Source organism: Camelus bactrianus, chromosome 10 (assembly GCF_048773025.1).
Source record: "Camelus bactrianus isolate YW-2024 breed Bactrian camel chromosome 10, ASM4877302v1, whole genome shotgun sequence".
Taxonomy (NCBI): Eukaryota; Metazoa; Chordata; class Mammalia; order Artiodactyla; family Camelidae; genus Camelus; species Camelus bactrianus.
In genome coordinates, this window is record NC_133548.1 from 28,406,008 (window position 1) to 28,428,972 (window position 22,965).

At 37.0% G+C, this 22,965-nt stretch overlaps 1 protein-coding gene across 6 annotated transcripts in view; it reads right to left on the reverse strand.

The window, feature by feature from the left end:
- METTL15 (methyltransferase 15, mitochondrial 12S rRNA N4-cytidine) overlaps positions 1 to 22,965 on the reverse strand; it is a 471,343-nt gene that overhangs the window by 147,660 nt on the left and 300,718 nt on the right. For all 6 annotated transcript variants that reach the window (XR_012509638.1, XR_012509634.1, XR_012509635.1 and 3 more), the window contains one exon: positions 13,513 to 13,639. The gene's annotated coding sequence lies outside the window, so the exon portion shown is untranslated. The remainder of the gene's footprint in view (positions 1 to 13,512; positions 13,640 to 22,965) is intronic.

Genomic DNA, 22,965 nt, shown 5'->3' on the forward strand with positions numbered 1-22,965 from the left:
CATGAAAAAATAAAGAATACCAAGAGACAAACCATTAGAATAAGATTTGACAAAAGTAGCCAAGACAAAATCAATTAGTAGCATTTGTCTTCAACAGTAACAACCAGCAAATAACATGTCAATTTTTAAAAATGTCCAGGAATTAAAGTAACAACACTGCTCAAGATCTGTGTGGAGAAAATTTAAACTTTTTTAGATGACTTCGTCCACCTCTCCCCTAAAAAGTTGAATAAATAAATATATTTCATTCATAAAGATGACAGCATTGTAAACATGTCAACTCCACCAAACGATATACAAATTTAATGTAGTTCCAATATAAAAAAAACACGGAGAAATTTGACAAATTTATTCTAATTTTTTAAATGATGAATAAACATCCATGAATAAGCCAGTAATTAACATGTCATAGTTGTCAACAGTGTGGTCCTGGTAGAGAGTATTAATAGAACAATGGAATATGGTAGAAGACCTAGAAACAGATCCATTAATACGAGACTCTACCATATGATAGAGGTGGCATCAAAGATGGGTGGGAAAAATATAAATTATTTAGAAAATGATGACAAGAAAAAGTGTCATATTCCCTACTTCACATACTACATAAAAATAACTCTCAATGGATTAAAGACCTAAATGAGAAAAGTGAAGTTATGAAATGACACAAATTGAGGTAGATGATTTTTGTTACTTTGGGACCAGGGAAGGATTTCTTTAAAAAGACTCCAAAATCACAGACTGTGAGCCAAAAAATTAATGACATTACATAAAAATTAAAGACTTTTGTTTAATGAAAATCATTGTCAAAGTTAACAGATGGGTGGCAGACTGAGGAAAGATATTTACAATATAAAAATCTGACATGAGTTTAACATTCAAAATATACAAAGAACTCCATAAAATCAGTAAGAAACCTATAGAAACACAATGACTAAATGGTCAAAATTAAACCTACACAGTTAATAAAAGGTGATTCAAAATAATAAAGATTAAGTGAACAGGTCTTCAATCTCACTAGCACTCTGAGGAATCCTGAAAGCAATAATAATATATCAATTCTTACCCAAAAATTTTAAAAAAATTAAAAAGATGGATATGTAAAGTGTTTCTGAGAACATCACAAATGGGAGGAACTCTGACTTTGCTAGAGGATGGTAACCTGCTATAATCACTATGAAAAGCTACATAGATTATAATTTAGTAGTCCAGCTCCTGAGTAAATAGGCCAAAGAAATTTTCACACCAAGTCCACAAGAATACATGTGCAAATGGGGTAACAAATATAATCCTACCCTATATCTAGAGTAAGAAAATGGACATTTTTTAACAGTCCTAATGACCATCACAGTTCACTCCTGTGGTCACAATGTTGGGTTTATTCTCCTTTGTACAAAGAATCCTTAACCCTCCCTTTGGGGAAATAATTTTATGGTTTCATCTAATCATGATATCAGTTTCTATATCAATCAGAATAGGATAGGTTTTGCTACCGTAACAAACATCTTCCAAATCTTACTGGCTTATAATAGCAGTTTATTTTTATTGGTGCAGTTTGTGTACTCTGTGGCAGGGGATGGCTTTGATCATAATCACTGCCTCTAGGACCCAGGCTGACAGAGCAGGAATTATCTGCAACACGGTTGGTCACAGAGGCAGAAGCAAAGCACAAACTACACATATTTCTACCTGGAAGTGATGTGTGTCACTTCCACTCACATTCCATCAATCAAAGTAATTCAAATGACTAAGTCTAAGTTCAACACAGTGGAAAGGAATACTCCTCCACAAGAATGAGCAGTCATCGTCCACCATAGTGAGTGTTCACTGAGTTAGTGTATGTGTCTACCAAGAAGGGCAGTGAGTGAATAATATATGACATACACCTGTTGTTTTATGGAGCCCTTAGAGCTGATAACACACTTCTATATATTAGCAAAGATAGATTTACCTGTATACTAAGTTCAAATTTTCAAAAGAAATAATCAGAAATTACAATGTGTTTTTTAAAAACTCATTAATGAAACAACAGTTACATATTTCAATGGAAAATACATATCTTCATAAATATATGGAAGGTCAATTGGAAGAAATCAATACATACATTAGATTGGGGTGGGTATAAATGAGGAATAGGGGAATAAGTGAGTATTGAGTGATTCATGTAAAAATAACAATATAAAAAATAGTGCCTCAAGTCTATTCAATAGATAGTTATTAAAAAAAGACCTCTATGTCCCCTTTCAAATATAAATAAGTGATTTGAGAGAGGTCATTTATTAAATATTATCTATCATATATACCTTCTGTACAAGAAACGAGCAGATGTGCTTTTATCTCCATCAGACTCTTAAAGAAATGAGATATGGGTAATGTAAGTTTTTTTACAGGGGATAGGAGTGTCATAAAAATGCCTGGCACAACAGACATTTAAGAAGTGGTATCTCTTTTATACAGAGAGTGCTTTGCTATCTATAAGGTATTTAATCATTGTAACAAAGTAAGGGTTTATAAGTGCAATTTCATATATGAAAAAACTAATAAGAAAGGAGGCAATGGAGTTGTCCCAAGTTTATAATGACAATACAAAGCCAAATTATAATAGAAATTTCCAACTTGTGAACTATTTTATTGACAAATAAAATTACAAGGCATAAGAAGTGTATATCATGATTTGATATATGTATAGTTATGAAAAGATTCCTTCTGTCAGGTTAACACATCCATCACTATGTATGGTGAGAACTTTAAGTCCTGCTCTTTCAGCAAATTTCAATTATATAATACAGTGTTATCAACTATAATCGCCTATCAAAATTCCAATGACATTTTTCACAGTAATAGGAAAAACAACTCCAAACCTTGTACAAAACCACAAAAGATCCTGAACAGCTAAAGCAATCTTGAGAAGGAAGAACAAAGCTGGAGGCATCGCACTTCCTCTAAACTATATTAAGAAGCTAGAGAAATCAAAACAGTATGATATTGTCATGAAAAACAGACATATAGATCAATGAAACAGAATCAAGAGCCCATTAATAAACCCATGCGTGTGTTGTCGTTAATTTATGGAAAAAGAAACAAGAATATACAATGGGGAAAGGATAGTCTCTTCAATAAATGGTATTGGGAAAACTGGACAACCACATGCAAAAGAATGAAACTGGACCCCTACCTTACAACATGCACAAAAATCAATTCAAAATGAATCAAAATTTAAATTTAAGATCTAAATCTCTAAACTCCTAGAAGAAAACATACTGGGGTAGACTCCTTAACATTGGTCTTGGCAATGATTTTTTTTTTTTTTTTGATTCAACACCAAAAGCAAAGGCAACAAAAGCTAAAATAAGCAAGTGGGACTACATCAAACCAACTTGTGGATTCTTGTATAACTTTCATTTGATCCCTAACACTGAGTCTGACACAAGGAAAAGAATTCTTTGCAGCTCCACAGAGAATGAGGTTTGAGTCTGGTATTACAAGAGTCTCTAAGTAGCTCTCAACCCTCTTTCTTGTTAGCTCTTGAATAGTTACCTCAAGGATAGTGCAACCACAGCCTTGATGGACACAGAAATGACTTGTGGAACTCTTCTTTTCCACACTGTTAAACATTGCCCCCAAATACAATTTGTTCTGGTGCAACTTCCCACAGGCACAGTAAAGGCATTACGGTTAAGTAGTTCACATAGCTCAAATACTGCCACACCTTACTAGGAAAAACAAGTGTATACTACAAACACTTAAAGGCATGCTGCCAAACATTTTCAATAAGTAAGAAAATGTTTTGCTTCAACAGACATAAATATCTTTAAGGCAACATCTACGGTAAAATGTTAAATTAACTGGGCCAGGCAAATAACTATAGAATGGCATACGATTTGCAAAGAATAAAAGGTAAAATATATTATGAAATGCTAAACTGGGATCCAGGAAAGATTAGGTATTTATCCGAGCATGAGAAAACCTTGAATTATGAGTATATAAGACTATATGAGGGTAAGGTCAAGGCAATAAACAATTCGGCTCAAATAGCCACACCATGCTGGAAAACAACCGAAAAACTATAGGTGCAATTTAATCCCTTCAAGTGTGCCACTAGAATCCCCAATATTTAAAACAAACACTTTTGAACCCAGTCTTCTAGATCAGGAGTAGGGAAATCACAGTCCATGGTCTGTTTTGTAGGACCTGCTAGCTGAGAAGGATTTTCTATATTTTTAAAGGGTTAAGAAGAAAAATATGGGGAAGGAAGAGAAGAAAGAAAGGTAACAGGGACAATATATGGCTCACAAATTATAAGATCTTTAGAACATAACCCTTTACTGAAGAAAGTTTGCTGACCTCAGTTCAAGATCAATGAAAGACTGGCATGTTTCTGCGTTGGCAAGGTATAGCATTAAAACCTGAGGAAATTAACACAGTGGTATCGTATCATTTACCCAAAAAGCAAGATAAAAGCCTATAGCAAACTAACTTGTTTACTTGTTTGCTATTGTCTATGGCTGCTTTAGAGCCACAACAGCAGAGCTGAGTTATTGTAATGGAGACAGTCTGGCCTGCAAAGGCGAAAGTGTTTGCTATTTGACAATTTAACAGAAAGTTTGCCAACTCTGTAATAAAGCACAGCAGTAAGACTCTTGCCACTCACCATGTAATGTCCTTTTTTATATTGGTAGGTTCTGCCTCTGAAGAACCGAGGGACACAAAAGCTTTTTCTAAAAGTGTTGTAACCATGATGGCTACATCTCCTTTCATGGCTTGGCCCTCTTAGCTTCTCCTGTTCTGTGCTCCCTCACGTGGCTCTATTCTTTGCTACTGGAAATACAAACAGTTGTGAAGGCACAATCCTGGTCAACACAGACACCAGTCCTGTTGATAACATGGTTGGTAAAATTCAACCAGACTTAGATATGCCTACCTCAGACGATAACTGAGATTCTTTAGTGGAAACGTTATATGAGTAAGACTTGAGTTGAATAATTCCACAGTGGATAAATGGGTGTGACCATACGGAGAAAGGTACTGTAAGAAATATATGTATATATATAGTACAATACAATCATCTTTTCTACATGGGTTTGGTTAAGGACATTGTCATTTATATCATATTATTACATAATTGAATGTCTCCTTTAAGGGGTTTGTAGGAGGACACTTGAGAAAATGTCTCAGAACTTGGGAACTCACATGCTTTTATTGTGTGGACCATATGTATATGGTAATTGATTGTTCCATGTATCAATTTGTTGCCTCTCAGCTCTAAATTCACCCTTCATTGCCTGCTATGCAAAAATGGATACAGGCCCTTTAAAAATGTTTCCTTTGCCAACTAGCGGGATGTTAAACTTTGTCAATAGAAGGCACTGGAGGGACACTGCAGAGGGAAGGGTTCTCATGTGTTCTCTCAGCAGGCTCCTGAAGGGCACACGGCTTCCTTGGTGCCCAGAAACCATACTGCAGTCAGCCTCTTCATCACCAGACCTCTCAGCATGTTCAGCTTCTCTAGTGTGTGTCAGCCAAAGGGACCCACTGGCCAGCAACTTCTCCTGCATCCCTCTCAAACTGTGGCTGGTGTACATGTTCCTATGTACAGCTTTCCTGAGCACTCTAGAGAACAGATTTTTGGCAACTTCCAAGAGGCATACTACCAACACCACAGTGACCTCTCTGCTATCCCGGGAGCTGCACTATACCCTCTCCACAAGGTCTGGATCTCAGCTCTGAGGGTAAAGAAGAAGGTATCTTCGTTAGGTACTCTATCTCAGCCTCAAGGGCCATGTCTTCTCCTTATATATGCTATTCCTATATTTTTAGGTGTTCCCTTTATTTCTTACTACCCAATGCCTTTTTACTCCAACCTCCAGGTAGAATTAATTATTCTTCATATTAAACTTTCCCTGTTAAAATTACTTCATGGTTTCTCTCTCTCTTCATTGGACTCAGACTAATACACTAATTATTTCTCTTATTTATTAGGGTGCTGGAAAATTTAAGAGTTAAAATGCCTATGTACGTGTGTGTATCCACTTAGCATACATTCACATACACACTCATATAATGTGTAATTTGATACACTGAAATATCTTCTTTTATATATGGTTATATATTCTGTAGTCTACAGAGAAATGAATTATTTGAAAGTACTATTTGAATGCTTCCTATGATGCACGGAATGATGCAAGTATTAAATTAGTATACAAACAAATACATCTGAGAAGTTGTGCTAAGTATAAACCATTAATTATACACATATTAGTGTATGCTTAGCTTTCACCACCAATCCCTGAAAAGTTGATAATCCAAGGATGACTATTTAAGGATTTTAGTCCTGCCTCTGGGGTTGCCACATTGCACAGTTGGCTCTTATGCCTTGAAATCTGGATTCATTAAAGTCGTCTGACTCATTGCCGTGACTCTTTCTAACACTGAGCTCACATATGCTCTTACCACCCGCTTTGTGCTAGTGGCACCTGCTTGGCTGCTTTGACTACAGCCTTCTCATCTGCGTGAGCAGTTCTGTTTCCTGCAGGAAATGCTGCCACTTAGGCAGGAAAAGGAGTGGATTTATCTAAGAATGCCGAGAGAAAAATCACCACCAAGGAATTAAGCAAACACTCTTCAATGGTGTTTCCTGCTTCTCCTTGTAATATACCCCCTGGCTATAACCAAGAAGCCATCCCTCATAGCTTTACTTTTTTTTCGCTGTTGACTCTTTAGGGAAGGAAGTACTAAGGAACCTTTTAAGATCACCAAATTCAGCAGTATCATAGTTGGAAGATCTAAATCTTATGCCTGAGTGTAGACATTGAGAGATTAGGGTAGTCTTGATTGCATCAACCTCTAAACCATCAATTTAAAACTAAGTACGAGCTTATAATCAAGAACAAGAATATGAATTTCAGCATTTTAAAACATCTAAAGTTGAGAATTTACTCTAAATTCTACTCTAAATGTCCTACAATAGACAATTAGTCAAATAAATCATGGTTTTGCCCTACAACACTGGCATATCATTGTTAAAAGTGAGGTCACAGAAGAATACTGAATGACATGAAGAAATGACCTTCATATATTATTAGGTTAAAACAAAAGGTATTATGAAGTAGTGAATATAAATTTTTTAAAACATATGTATACCTACAGATACACATGCATACCTACAGATATCTTCATGCAGGTGAAGCAAAAAAATTTGGATGGCCATTTTCTGAGTTATAGGACTGAGTGATTCGTACTTGCTTGTGCTTTTCTGAAGTGTTCGAATTCTATAATTAATTTGAATTTTTTCTATAATTAGAAAAAATACACATTTTTAAAAGGCACAGGAATGATTAAATTCAGGCAAAATTTGCATATTCAGGGAAATCCTATAATCCTAGATATAGTTACGAAATAGAAATGCTCCCTTGTTTGGTTTTTTTGGTATTTATTTTAAAAAAATACTTCCTAATGAAGATTGGTTGCTGATTTCGTCAAATCAGGGAGCAAAAAGTAATCTCCAGAATCAAGGCTTTTAATCAGTTAGTCTCAGTTAACCAGTTATTCAACAGAATAAGTCCCCAAAATCACAGTCAGCATGGGATGGCTTTAGTCAATAGATGCATGGATAGATTAGAGAGATAGATGATATATGTAGATGAGATAGATAAACAGAGATAAATAGATGATAGACAGATAATGTCCAATAATGTATTTGTCATGGATTTAAAGAACAGGAAATTAATGTTTTTAAAAGGCTCATCTCCTCCATGGAGGCAGTGTTGTATTTGCCTAACCAGAGATTTTCCTCATCTGTAAAAGGGAGACAAAAATAGCCATGGAAATGAGTAAATGAATGCTAATACACAGAAACAAAATATTAAAGCAGATAAGTTGCTCCTGATAGGAATTCATGTCTTAGGGTTAAGGAGATGTGCATCATTCTCTATCTTTTGCTATTTGTTATTTGATCATGTGCTTGTGTAGGAACTAATCTTAACTGAGCACCCATGAAATTATGAAATGCCAGATATTCAGCTAAGCATTTTAAGAATAATAGCAATAACTATAATGATTATTAATTAAAACTACTACTGCTACTATTTTTAAGTGTTTACAATATGTCAGGCATTCTGAAAAACAATCAATACCATCGTATTTCATGTTCTCAACTTCCCCATGAGGTAGGCATTGTTATTTTCAGAGGAGGAAACAGAGAATCAGAGAAATTGAGTGATTTGCTGAAAATCACAAATATTTGAAGCAGTATGTAAATGACTATATTCTTGATTCTCAGGTCTGTTCTCTTTCCACTGTATTAAGCTACTGATTTTCACATGGCTCAGTGTTTTGGGGTGATCTTAAAGATATTCAAACTAGACACCTGAGTTCCTTAAGCCCAGGGATGTGAGGATCATTGGCAGAAATGAGTTACCAAGGGCTATCAACATTGGTTAAACCAACAAGAGAATGAGACAAAGGGAAACATGGGGTGGGATATAGAATCAGACTCTACTCTTATTTTCCAGGTCCATGGAAGCTCAGGAGGGGTAGTGGTTTTTGTAATTATTTTGGACCCTCACATAGATAGCATAGAACTACCCAGGCATAAATTGCTTTGTGAAGTCAGAAATCTCTGAAAGAGATAGCTGTAGATAACCCTCTCTGTTCAAAGCAGTGAACAGTAAACACCGTTGTTGAATGAAAACTGTGAACGCAGTTAGAATGCACAAATTTCAGTTGTAAATTGTCTTTTTAACATCTATGTGAAATAGAAAAATCACTGGATGAACAGCTAGAAAACTAGATTTCTAGGACCAGTTCTGTATTTCACAGCCACATCCTTGTTCTTCAGACCCTTCCTCTGTCAAGTGGTTGTATGAAGATCTACTCTGTGTACTTCACAGAGTTTTTACAAGATGCTAGTGACATAATGAGTTTGGAAACATTTTAAAGACTATTAAAGATTGTGAGGTATGTGTCACTAGGAACATGTGTCGATATGAAAGACATTTTTTATTATAAATAATTTCTTCAGTGGAACTCAACTTTTCAAATTACTTTTGAATTTTTATTTTCTTATTACAAAAATAACATATTTTCACGGCTCAAAGTGTCAAAGCTACAGGAAAAAAAGTAATTAGAAGTCCTTTATGTCGTGGTAGGCTGAAGCTGCCCAAACCAGTTTGTGAAAATCAATTGTGTGTGTCTCTTCCCAATTACGTGTTCAGTGACATTGTGTTGGTAGCTTGAAATCAACCATGATGAGATTATTTACACCATGGAAATTGGCAAAAGTCACAAAGCTGGGATTTCTTTTCTGGAGAACCAGTTGTTAAACATTTATTAGTGCACCACTGCTAGTAATCCTTTGCACTTTCAGTTTAGTGAATCTTAAATCACATTGCTATCCTTGTAGTAAGTCAAAAATTGAAGGAGATTCAAAAGAAGAACCAGATAGTCCATCTTCAGACTTTAACATGCCATCCTCCAACAGAGAAGGTAAAGAATATCTAAATAAGCAATGAGAAAACATGCATTATGAGCCCTAAAGACCTGCATTGGGTTAGTTCTTTGCATTAGTTGAGCATGTGAGTGGGTTACACAACTGATGTGATTTTTCTTCTTCCCTCCCTCCTTCCTCCCTCCCTTCCTTCCTCCCTCCCTCCCTCCCTCACTTCCTTCTTTCTTTCTTTGTTTCTTTGTTTCTTTGTTTCTTTGTTTCTTTCTTTCTTTCTTTCTTTCTTTCTTTCTTTCTTTCTTTCTTTCTTTCTTCCTTCCTTCCTTCCTTCCTTCCTTCCTTCCCTCCTTCCTTCCCTCCTTCCTTCCTTCTTTCCTTCCTTCCTTCCTTCTTTCCTTCCTTCCTCTTTTCCTTCTTTCTTTCTTTCTTTCTTTTCTTTCTTTCTTTCTTTCTTTCTTTCTTTCTTTCTTTCTTTCTTTCTTTCTTTCTTTCTTTCTTTCTTTCTTTCTTTCTCCCTTTCTTTCTTTCTCCCTTTCTTTCTTTCTCCCTTTCTTTCTCCCTTTCTTTCTTTCCTTCTTTCCCCCTTTCTTCCTTCCTTCCTTCCTTCCTTCTCTTTTCTTTCTCTCCCTCTCTTTCTCTCTTTCTTTTAATTCTAACCACTAAACACCCACAGTTACAGATCTTTAGCAACTTTGCTTGTGCCCACATTGTTTCATTAGTGTCTCATTCCTAATGAGAGCATTTAAGAATATGTATCGATGGCCAGGAAGTAGGGTTATTAGCTTTCCCTTAGACATTTGATCTTCCTGTTCAGGATCCAAGTTATGCACAGTTCTAAGACACTATTTTGGTAGCAAATAGGACCTAGAGTGCCACCCCCACTTGCTTTTTATCCCTTTATTTTATGGAACTATTTTCATAGCTGTCACCACCCCAGAACATGAGGAACTAATTTTCCAGGGATTTCAGAAGTTCAGTGAAGACATTTGAAACATAAGACTTATTTTCTCCATACTTACGGTGTTCAGTCCATATACACAAAACTTTAAAATGACATTTTGTCCACCAGAGGGCACTCATATTGTTCCAAGTACAGAGTTAAGAATTAATGGCGATTTGAAGAGAAATCTGAGTCAGAGAAATGAAAGAACCTCCCCAAACTACTCAAGTCTCAATTAAATGTCCAATAGGAGAATAAAAGAAAGCAAATTTTCTTTACTCTTTTTTAATTTTCTCTCCTTCTACCCTGTTACCACCACTGCCACCATCCCTGCCCCACCATACACAAACAAAATCTTCTTAAGTATCCTAGTTAATAAGAAAAAAAGAGAAGGGATCAGGGTGAAATTTTGTGTTCCACACTTTCAAAGTGCCAGCTTTGCAGGAGGGTATATTTTTCTTTCAAATGTGGGAGTGTTGGAAATGTGGGAGAATATCAAGAAACTGGTTTTTGTGAAGTTCCATTCATGGCGCTTTAAGACGATACAGCTCAAGTTGCTTTCCATCACGAAGCTGATGCTTTGATGACAGGGCTTCTGCCCTTGCCTTGGAACTTTACACTTCTCGGGCACTAGAAAAACCAGAGGCCACCACAAGATTGCGGTCTGGCGTGTTGACAGCCTCAACCACAAGTTATGACGATGTCTCACTAAAGCAAAATAAACTTGTGATTTCTGAGACATGTTGTGTAGCTCATTAGTGGTTTCAACTAAGTGCTGTTTATTGATCTTAAGATCTCTCTCTCTCCTCAACGCAAGTAGACTTTCACCTATGGCTCCATCTTTTCCAAACACTTCAGCATTATGAACCCACCAGTAGACCCTAGTAATTGCTAAATTTGAGCCACTATATCTGAGGTAAGGATTCTACCTCATTCTGGCTACGTTACCATGTCAAACTTCATCCATCTGTTTTTCTACAGAAGGGGCATTTTTATTCACACCTTTCAAAATTAGGCAGATCAAAAAATCCATTAAATCATCTCTGCGTCAGAATTGCTCACCAATGAGAAGTCTGAATTTCTTCTCTATTTTAAAAAGTGCTCAGTTAAGCCTGTTTAGAATGATCTAAAATCTACTTAGTATCTGTCCAGTGCAAACACACATACCAGAAGCATTTTACAAAAGGAGTAAGTAGTGAGACAATTTAAACTTTGTGTCCATTTAGAAAGTTGATGTCAAAGTAATTATCAGAGAATTGCTAATGAACACTTACAAGCTTGAACTTTATAGCCTGGCCCAAAGTTGCCAGGTACTGAAAAGCTTTGAAAAAATTGGCCCTTTAGCACTGCCAAGACCAAAAGCAAAATTGGCCCACCTTCCACAATTCACATCTGGGTTCAGTTTGTTCTCAGTTAAAAGAGCTTAAGCCATAGTGCTGCCTTGGTCTCTGTTCAGATGGGAAAGCAGCAATGTTATAAGAAAGGAGCAGAAATCGGTGAATATCTTTTTAAGTCCTTGCTTGAGGGGAAAATGGTATTTTATGTTTGGATATTCCTTATATAATTGCCTGGTATTAGGGAACTGACTGGTTTGTTTTTGGATAGTGTGTATTGGGTTTAGATGGTCCTTTTTTGAAGTATGCAGTTTACTGGTCAGAAGCCTTCAAAAATAAAGTACATTATTACAAGGGCTTTAAACTGAGTAGGATTAAGATGAAGAGAATTAACTTTCTTTCCAATGCATGAGATGAGATGCAGAAAGAATTCCATTAATTCAGGTTTAACATGAGAAATACAGTAGATATAAAAGCTATTTTTTAATATACATAGAGAGTGGGGAATAGCAACAAGATTAAGCAAAATGTAAAAGGGCCATGATTTACACGGAGTTATTTTTTTACTAGATCTTATGAATGTGACAGTTGGCAATTACTTTGAAAGTCTGAATTTTTTGTGGGTAAATTGACTTCAAGTTTGAAAAGATTTATTCCAGAGGGAGAATTATCATAAGATGTGTTATAATTTCAGTAACTAGATGAAAAAATCTAAGTAGGTCTCTATTTATTAAATAACAGTAATTATAGTAAGAAAATAGTACAACATCTCACATCCATTGCCTCTTTATCCTTCCAGTGCCCTAGTTAGCACCTACACCTTTTGTCAGATCTCAGTTCAATTATCACTTCCTCAGGAAGACCTTCCAACACCTTGATTAGTTCAAATCTCCTCCGCCTGCTCATTACCCCCAGCCCCATGATAAGCTTTCAAAGCACCATGCCTCTCTCCTTGTAGGAATTAGTAAAGCTGCAGCTTCACATTTATTTGTGTATTTCTTTGACAAATGTCTATCTTCCCATTGAGGTACAAGCTGCCCAAGGACACAGACTCTGGCTAGTTTTGCTCTCCATTGAGTCACCAGCATCCAGTACAGTGCCCGGCAGGCAAGAGAGACTCAACACTTATTTATTTATTGAATTATGAATGAATAATCAGGGGAGGCAATCGTGAGATTAATGCCATATTACAAAGTAGTTAATAGACTCAGAAAATCCATTTAGCTAACCAGAGATAACAGTCATTTAGTAAAAGAACTGGCTGGGACTCAACCCTTTGTTCTACTTTCTTTTCTCAATATGTGTCTTATCAGAAAAACTATGAGCCAAAGCATTACAACTCAAATCAGTACAACAAAAAGTATAAATTGACTACCAAATCTGTCTTCTAGCAGGGTAGTAAGATAAGTCAAGTGACTATCAGCAACATTCTGGGTGAGTGATTATTTGCAAATTGTATCATTCAACCAAATGAAAATAACACCTTGGAAAATTTATATTTATTTTTTAAAAGAGAAGAGAAAGTGATTGTATTTTATAAAGTCTGCATCTGCTTCCTAAAAATAGATTTGTTAAACAAGAACAGGATTTTTATTTTTTTTTTTTTCGCTATACTTTCAACATTTAGTTTTGATCACTTGACACTTAGAGCATCTAACAGACAGGAAAATTATGACTCAGAAAGGAGACTTAAATTGCATGAAGCTTGTAATAGGGTTTGTACTAATTTTCTAGTTTGTTTGGGCTGCTGTAACAAATACCACAGACTGGGTGGCTTAAATAGAAATTTATTTTCTCACCGTTCTGGAGGCCAGAAGTCCAAGATCAAGGAGTCAGCAGGGTTTATTTTTTCTGAACCTCTCTCTCTCGCTTGTGGATGGCCATCTTCTCCTTATTGCATTCATGTGGTCCTTCCTCTCTGTGTGTCTGTGTCAAAGATAAAGGAAGAATCTTGAAAATAGTAAGAGAAAAGTGACTCATCACATACCAGGTAGTCTCAATAAGATTAACAGCTGATTCCTCATCAGAAGCTATGAAGGTCAGAAGGCAGTGGAATGACATATACAAACTCCTAAAAGAAAAATTAAGAAAATTATAAGGAAATACTATGAGCAATTGTATGTCAAAAAATTAGATAACCTAGATAAAATAGGAAAATTCATAGAAAGATATAAGCTGCCAAAATTCTCACCATAAAATTTGAGGTCCTTTATATTCTTGTCTATACCTAGTAGTTTCATCTATCATCATGCCCCCTTTAATTTACTATATCGCAATTAGTTTGACTCTCATTCAGTTGCTGGCATTAGGGAGAACACAATGCTCTTAACTTGTGGATTGTTCCCTTCTACTTTTGAGAACTTAATTTAAATGCAATTTCCATAAAGACACTTTCTTGAACATCTTATCACTGCTCATTAGGTAATACTACCTGCTCCATCAAAGATAATTTTCTTTCCCTCAAATGCTTGGTAGCTTACTTGGCAGGCTTCTAATCTAGTTTACAGTAAGTTCCATGTTCTAATAAACATGTCCAAGTTTCTTTCCTAGATGGAATTCTCAATGCTGATTTGAATCTTTGCTTCTGAGCTCTCAGGGCAATGTATCTCACCTGAATAGCACATATGTTGAGGCCAGCCGAAATTACAGACTTGAGTGGGAAGGCCACGTATCCTTAATCTGATCTTTACTCCAGAGCACTGTATAAATTAGATGCTGCCACTCAAAACCTCTTTATATCTCACTTATTATGTTTGGGGGTCTTGAAGCAGGATTTTTTAACCTAAATTTGAGATTCTCATTATTCTTTTATTGTCTGACAACTGTTCAGTTGTTCCTGGATTTATTGTTTTTCTTGGTTAAAGGAGGAAGGAAAAGCCAATATACATGATTATTCTGAGTCTTTCCAACTATGTCCAACTACATCTGAGAAACAGAGTTTCTCAACCACAGCACCGTTGACATTTAGATCAGATAATTATGTATTTAAAGGATCTATCCTACATATTATTAGATATCTATTAGCATTCCTGGCCTCTACCCACTATAAGCCTATAGCATCACCCTCATCCCTAGTTGTAACAAACAACAATGCCTCTAGACATTGCCGAATGTCCCCTGGGATATAAAGTTATCCTGTCTTTAGGTTATCATAAGCAATATGTTTACTAAATATCTGTTCAAATTTAGAGCATGGGCCTCCATTTTCCCAACCTCTGAAATTTTCCTAACTGCCTAGCACATTACTGAGAGGTCACTATCATCCATTTAAAATATTTGTTATAGAAAGCATCACATTCCAAGTTTCTGTGGAATCATAACTAGAGAATTAGTTTCTTTATTATGTAGTAATTCTAGCTTCAGAATAAAGAAATACCAACATTTCTATAGTTTGGCCAAACCCAATATAAATTCATTTTTCACATGTAATATTCCAATTCTGGTATTTGGTGGGAGGCCTTCTATGTGGGGTTTCAGAAACTCCAGTTGCTTTCAATGTGTGGTTTTGCCATTTTCAACACAGAGCTTCAAGAGTTACCATGTTCACGTGTTTCAAACCACAAGCAGAAAGAACATGAACTATCATATAAAGGAGGATGTTATGGGTGAGGCTAAGGTACAAGGAAATAGGTTTAATGATAGCTCTCAGTGTCTGTTATTTTTACTCATCACTGTTATATCTTCCCGCTGTACATTGTACTTCTTCTTCATGCCACTTATCAAAATTATAATAAATTATTTGAGCAGCTATTGGTTTCTTATCCATCTTGCTTCAAGGGCACTACACTCAGTAAAGACCAGAACCACATCCATCTTGCTTGATGCTGTATCCCTAGAACCTAGCAAAGTTCTTGGCATTTAGTACTTTCTAAATAGCATTAAATAAATGAATAAAATGGATGACTCTTATGATAGATATGGTCCTCAAGTTAAATATAGCCTAGTAAATATTTACAATAATGAGTTGTTCTTTGTCATGCACAGATCTGGGCATTGGTCAACAAGAGAAAATGGCTGTCTGTCTTAGCAGAATAGCAAAATATCCTAATGAAGAAGCAGGAGGATGGAGATTCCTGCAAGCAAACCTCTGAATTGAGTGCAGCAGACTAGAGCTTCCTCTCTTGATTTCATGATTTTATGCTTACCCTGTTTAATTCTAGTATTTGCAGCTGGTAAGAAGAAAAGGGAGTCTGTAGTTTCCAGGGTCCAGCTTTTACTGATCATATTGTTTCCTGAGGCTCCTCCTGCTGTTTGTGATGCTTAATTTTATGTGTCAACTTGGCTGGACCAGGGTGCCAAGATATGTGATCAAATATTATTCTGGATGTTTCTGTGATGGTGTTTTTAGATGAAATTAACATTTAAACTGGTAGACTTTATGGTGGTCAGATTGCTCTCCACAATATGAGTGGAGAGCAATCTCACCTCATCCAATCAGCTGAAGACCTAAATAGAACCAAAGACTGGTGACTCCCGAGCAAGAGGGAATTCTGTACAGATAGACTATTCAGACTTGAACTGCAGCACTGGGTCTCCAGTCTGCCAACCCACCCGGCATATGTTGGACGTGCCACCCTCTGTAATCATGTGAGCCAATTCCGTAAATAAATCACAGTATCCTATTGGTTCTGTTTTTCTGCTAAAGACTAATACACTGTTCAGATACATGTATTGATTCTAGATTTCCTTCTAAGTAATAGTATTGCCCTTATTCTTTACATGAATACCAACTTTCAAAAGAGTGCATAGAATTGCATTCATGTCTGGAATGAAAAGTAGTCTTTAAATCTGTAGGAATTAGATTCCACTTATCTATTCCCATATTTGTTTATTTTAAGAGGTTTTCAAGGCTCTTGAGGGCAAATACTGTATCATATCCATCTGTGTGTCCCCAGTATCCAGCCCATAGCAGATTTTAAAAAGTGTGTTGAATTAAGTAAATGAATGAATGAATGGCTCAATACCTATATGCTAAAATACAGGTCTTCATCACAAACCTTTCCTCTCATTTGGCTCAAGGCAAGAAAAATCCTAGTGTGACCCCCCAAACCATCAGCTTTGTCCACTTTCCCATATTTCTGATTACTTTAAGTATATTGTGGTTGTAGAAAATTTTTTAATGTGTTTCTTCAGGGACAAACTGAGCCAAACATATAGGGCCTGGGTTTCTTGTTTTTTGTTTTTTTCTTTGTGTGTGTGTGTGTGTGTGCGTGCGCGTGTGTGTGTTTATAGTAATACTATGGAGAGTCAAATGGTATACCTCATGCAATTTTTTTTCCAGCATGGGCTGACCTGAGTTTAGTTCTAACTCTGCCACTTTTTAGTCATGTGAACTTTCAAGCCTTAGTTTCCTCTTCTGTAAAATGGGCATAATAATAATAATACTAACAAAAATAATAATAATACCTACATCATAATGCTGTAGTGTGAATTGAATGGGATCAAGAATATAAAGCATTTATCAAAATTCCTGGCCACAGCAAGAGTAAAACAAACACTAAGTATTAATAGCAGTTATAAGTAGACCTTGTTTTATTGTACTTCACTTTACTGCACTTCACAGATATGGCATTTTTTTTTACAAATTGTAAGTTTGTGACAACCCTTCACTGAGCCAATCTATCAGCGCCATTTTTTTTTCCAGGAGAATTTGCTCGTTTTATGTCTCTGTGTCACAATTTGGTAACTCTAACAAGATTTGAGGCTTTTCCACTATTATTCCATTTGTTGTGGTGGTCTGTGATCAGTGATCTTTTTTGTTACTTTCGTAATTATTTTGGGGCACTATCTTTTGTGCCCACAGAAGGCGGTGAATTTAACTGATAAATGTGTGTGTTCTGACTGCTCCTCTGAGCTGCTTTTCCCCCATTTCTCTCCCTTTCCTCAGGACACTCTTTTCCTGAGATACAACAATATTGAAACTAGGCCAATTAATAACCCTACAATGGCCTTTAAGTGTTCAAATGAAAGGGAAAATCACACATATCTCACTTTAAATCAAAAGCTAGAAATGATTAAGTTTAGCGAGGAAGACATGTCAAAAGCTGAGACAGACTGAAAGCTAGGTCTCTTGTGCCAAATAGTTAGCCAAATGGTGAATGCAAAGAAAGTTCCTGAAGAAAAATAAAAGTGCCACTCCAGTGAATGCATCAATGACAAGAAAGCGAAACAACCTTATTGCTGATTAGAGAAGGTTTTTAGTGGTCTGGATAGAAAACGAAACCAGCCACAGATTCCCTTAAGTCAAAGCCTAATTCATAGCAAGGCCCTAACCTCTTCAATTCTATAAAGGCTGAGAGAGGTGAAGAAGCTGCAAAAGAAAAGTTTGAAGTTGGCACAGGTTGGCTCATGAAGTTTAAGGAAAGAAGCCATCTCCGTAACACAAAAGTGTAAGATGAAACAGAAAGTACTGATGTAGAAGCTTAGCTAGAAGATCTAGCTAAGAAAATTCACGAAGATAGCTACACTAAACAACAGAGTTTCAATGTAAATGAAACAGTCTTTCAATCAGAAGAAGATGCCACTTAAGACATAGCCAGAGAGGAGAAGTCAATATCTGGCTTCAAAGCTTCAAAGGACAAGCTGACTCTCTTACTGGGGACTAATGCAGCTGGTGACTTTAAGTTGAAGTCAATTCTAATTTACCATTCTGAAAATCCTAAGGCCTTTAAGAATTATGCTAAATCTACTCTGCCTGTGCCTATAAATGGAACAGCAAAGCCTGAACGACAGTACAACCAATTTACTAATTATTTTAAGCCAATTGTTGAGAACTACTGTTCAGAAAAAAATATTTCTTTTAAAATATTACTGCTCATTGACAAGGTACTGAGAGAAGTCTGGTGAATATGTATGAGATAAATGTTGTTTTTATGCCTGCTAACATAACATCAATTTTGAAGCCCACAGATGGACTTCAACTCTTATTATTTAAAAAATACATACATTTTATAAGGCTATAGCTGCCACAGATAGTGATTCCTCTGATGGATCTGGGCAGAGTCAAAGGGAAAACTTCTGGAAAGGATGCACCACTCAAGATGCCATTAAGAACATTCATGATTCAGGGGAAGAGGCCAAAATATCAACATCAACAACAGTTTAGAAGAAGCTGATTCCAACCCTTATGAGTGACTTTGAGGAGTTTAAGACTTCATTGGAAGAAATAAGTGCAGATATGATGGAAATAGGAAAAGAACTAGAAGCAAAAGTGGAGCCTGAAGATGGAACTGAACTGCTATAATCTCATGATAAAGCTTTAATGGATGAGGAATTGCTTCTTGTGGACAAGCAAAGACAATCGTTTCTTGAGATGGAATCTATTTCTGTGAAGGTACTGTCAAGACCATTGAAATTACGACAATCAATTTCAAATATTACATAAATTTAGTTTATAAAAACAGAGGGAGGATTTGAGAGGATTGACTCCAATTTTGAAAAAAGTTCTATTGCGGGTAAAATGCTATCAAACAGTATTTCATGTTTCAGAGAAATCATTTGTGAGAGGAAGAGTCAATCGATGCAGCAAACTTAACTGTTGTCTTATTTTAAGAACCTGCCACAGCCACCACACCTTCAGCAACCACCACGCTGTTCAGTTAGCAGCCATCAACATGGAGGCAAGACCCTCCACCAGCAAAAAGATTATGACTCACTAAAGACTCAGATAATGATTAGCATTTTCTTATCAATAAAGTATTCTTAGTTAAAGTATGTATGGTTTTTTTTAAGACATAATGCCTTTTAATAGTCACAGAACAGTGTGAATCTAACTTCTATATGCACTGGAAAAGCAAAAAAGTCATGTGACTCCCTTTATTTTGACATACACTTTATTGCTGTGGTCTTGAACCCAAACCCTCAATATCTCTGAGATATGCTTGTGTTGTGTCCCAGAAAGGTGCCAAGGTCAAAGGCAGGACATCAGTCCCAACATTCTTCAACAAAAAGGTAAGCTAAGAATAAAAGCTATTACTTAAGTAATGGTGAGACAGAAGAGGTTGAGGAAGCTAAGAAACTGGGATCTGAGTGAAGCAGTCAAGTGGAAGTTGGTCTAAATGAGTTCTGAAAACAGAGTGATATCATCTAAGGCACTTTGTGCATATCTAGGATGCCTTTATTTGAGCAAACCAGTTTATCTAAAGATACCAGAGCTAGATGGACAGGCCCAGTGTCCTAACCACTTTTCAACAAATAACTGGCATATCTGGGGTTCAGAGCTAATGCCAGAGCCCATACCTCCCCAGAAAACCGCTTCTTCCCATCCGTATTAAGGCCCAGAGCTTCCCTACCTCGGATGCTCTCAGTGTCTGATCCAACTGTTAATGATGCAGTGTTCATTTCACTGACTCATTATTACACACCTGCAGGAACCAGATGACATACTCAAATTGGGAAAATTAGGTGAGTTTAATAAAAGAAAACTTGCCAAAGTTATGGGGAGCACACAGGGAAACTACACGCACTGCCCCAAGCCAAGTGACAGAGGATCACCATACCCACCCCTAGGCCTGAAGAAGCAAGGCAAGGGAGCCATGAGGGAACCTGGACTGACAGAGAGAGATAGAGAAAAATGACTGACAGAACTACAGCCTTTACTTGAGGGAAACACCCGGCCCGAGGATGTGGATGGAACCAGAGTGGTAACTGCCTGACCTCGCTCCACTCCCACCTACGGGTCTGCTATTGCCCCACCCATGCCCAGCCAGAAGCCAGAAGACAAAGGAGCCCAAGGTCAGCTCTGGGATTCAGAGCCAGGCAGGAAAGGGTAGAGAGTCAATCGGGAAGAGCCACAGACGTCAGATCTGGCACATTATTGCACTTTCCCAAACCTCTGACACGGCCCCAGAAGGGACTGTAATTTCCTATGGCTGCTCCAAGATAAAGCCAACAGCCTGTCTTCTTTAATATCCTCCTCCACATCACCAACCTGTACACCCAACTCTCTCACATCACAGTGAAATCTTCCTGCATCCGTACACTGCTCTTTGGGCTTTCCTTTTCCCAACTGCCTCCTTGTTTACTCATAGAAAGACAGTACTAGTGTGCACACCCTCCGCTGCCTTGGGACAGGCTCTGACAGGTCAGAACTGGCTGGATGTGTCCATGCTAGGACCTCCATGCTGGGACCTCCATGACACAATAAAATATGGTAAGAGGTATTTGGCCCTAAACAGCAACTGATTACAATGGAATCTTCCTTGGATGAATTATATACATCAAGATTCTGCAGGGCCTCAGGTCAGGATTCCGAAATGTCAATAGTCATTGCACAAAAAACTGTACAAAATATTATTCTTTTCTTTTAAGGGATTGATTATTTGCATCATGGATAAATAGCACTTTACTATGTGTTTCATATTAATATCTCCAAAGGTTTTTATGTTGTTGTGTTTTTTTTTTTTTTCAAGTTTCATAGTTTTGTAAACCAGCCTTGAAATTCCTAGTTCTCAGTACTGGCCAGAACCCAAAATGGAAACTGAAAACAAAGAAAAGAAACTGTTTTCCTAAGTCAGAATACAGAGGCATCAGAAATCATGAGAGATGTTGGAAAATATTTTCAGACTGCTTTCACAACTCTTGTTTGCCTAGTTCATTGATACCACCATTGAAATTTACCTTGACTGAGCTTTGAAAACTTTTGAAGTTCCTCTTCCTAAATGAATACAATTCTAAACTCTGTGAAGAATGCTAAGTGTTCCTCCTCCCTACCATTACACTGAATTGAAACTGTATACCATGTCAGAAACCCTCAAGTCAAGTATAAAGAATCACCTTGAAGCCACTAATTACCAGATAATGTGCAAACCAAAGAAAAGATTTATATTTATAGATGAATAAAAGAACTCACAGGGTGGCCTAGCACTAAATTATTTTCTTGGGACCCTTGTGGAGGCAATGCCTCTTGGGTGCCAAGCCTGGCACTAGGCAAGATGGCAAAGCTGTTTTCAGTCACATGTGCTCCATCCAGTTGTCCTTGTAACTTCTATCAGGCTCCCAGGGCTGCCTCACCCAGGCCTCCCTGATGACTCAGTTTCCTTCTAATTGGAACATTTTGAGGCAGGAAGACTTCTTTCTTTGGTTGCCTATCTTCCTTCCTAGATAATATGTTGAAAATTGTTGGGTATTTTAACTCTAATATGTGGCTTTAAGGAAACCTATCCATGATGGAAAAGTCCTGGGCAAGGGATCAGGGGGGCTAGGTTCTCATTTTGACCCTGCCACTAAAGGGGACTGTGATCTTGGCATAGTCACTTTATCTCTCCGGGTCTCATTTCCCTCTTCTGTCAGATGATGGTGTTGGATTATGTCAGTGACTTCCATACCATTTTTCTTAACCTATGTTCAAATGAAATAGTACATGGAAACTCAGTACGTGAAGCAGAAAAAGGCAGAGCTACTCTGGTTTGAAGGGAAGGTGATTTCCACCAATCCTCTGCACTTGGCCATAACACTTCCCCTTACCTCTTAAATTCATTTGGCATTCAGAGTATTATCTTTGGCTTGTGTGTGTGGTTCATGATCTCTGAAGTTCTTATTAAGCAGAACTCTGGGCCCCACCCTTAACATCTACTAAATAAGCCTGTGTAGAGGTGGGGCTCAGGAATCTTCTTTTAAACAAGCATCTCAGGTAAATCTCATGGACACAAAAAGTTGAGCACATTGGAAAGCACCAGACCAGATATTTCTGAAATCTTTTTCTATTCTGACACTCTAACTGTGGTTCTCAGTATTTAAGCCCTTTGAAATCTGATGAAAGCCATGGATCTTCGCTCTGAGAAAAGTACAAACACACTCACACACATGCTTGCATGAGCACATACATGAACTCTGTCTAGAATTACAGCAAGCTTAAATATCAGTTATGTATCTCCTTTGGTGTCCATCGTGGACACTCTGTGAGCCCATAGTTAAAATCCCTATGGTATCTATGACCTAATAGAAATATTTCAGGATGAATGTGATGATTCATTAGAGAAGGAACCCTTCTAGGATTAAATCAAACTTTCTTAGCTGCTGATATTGTACTAAACCAAATGCTGTCTCCAACTTAAACCTCTAACCCAATTTCCAACTTGTTCAAAGTACTTAGTACTTCCTTTTCGTTTTTTTTTGTTTGTTTGTTTGTTTTTCTTAATTATCAGGAATAGTGTCATCCTGAATTTTCCTCAAATATTTCACTACAGATATGAGGATGGAATGGCTGAACTCCAGCAAACCAGCTGACACTCTTCCAAGATTCTTGCTGTAAG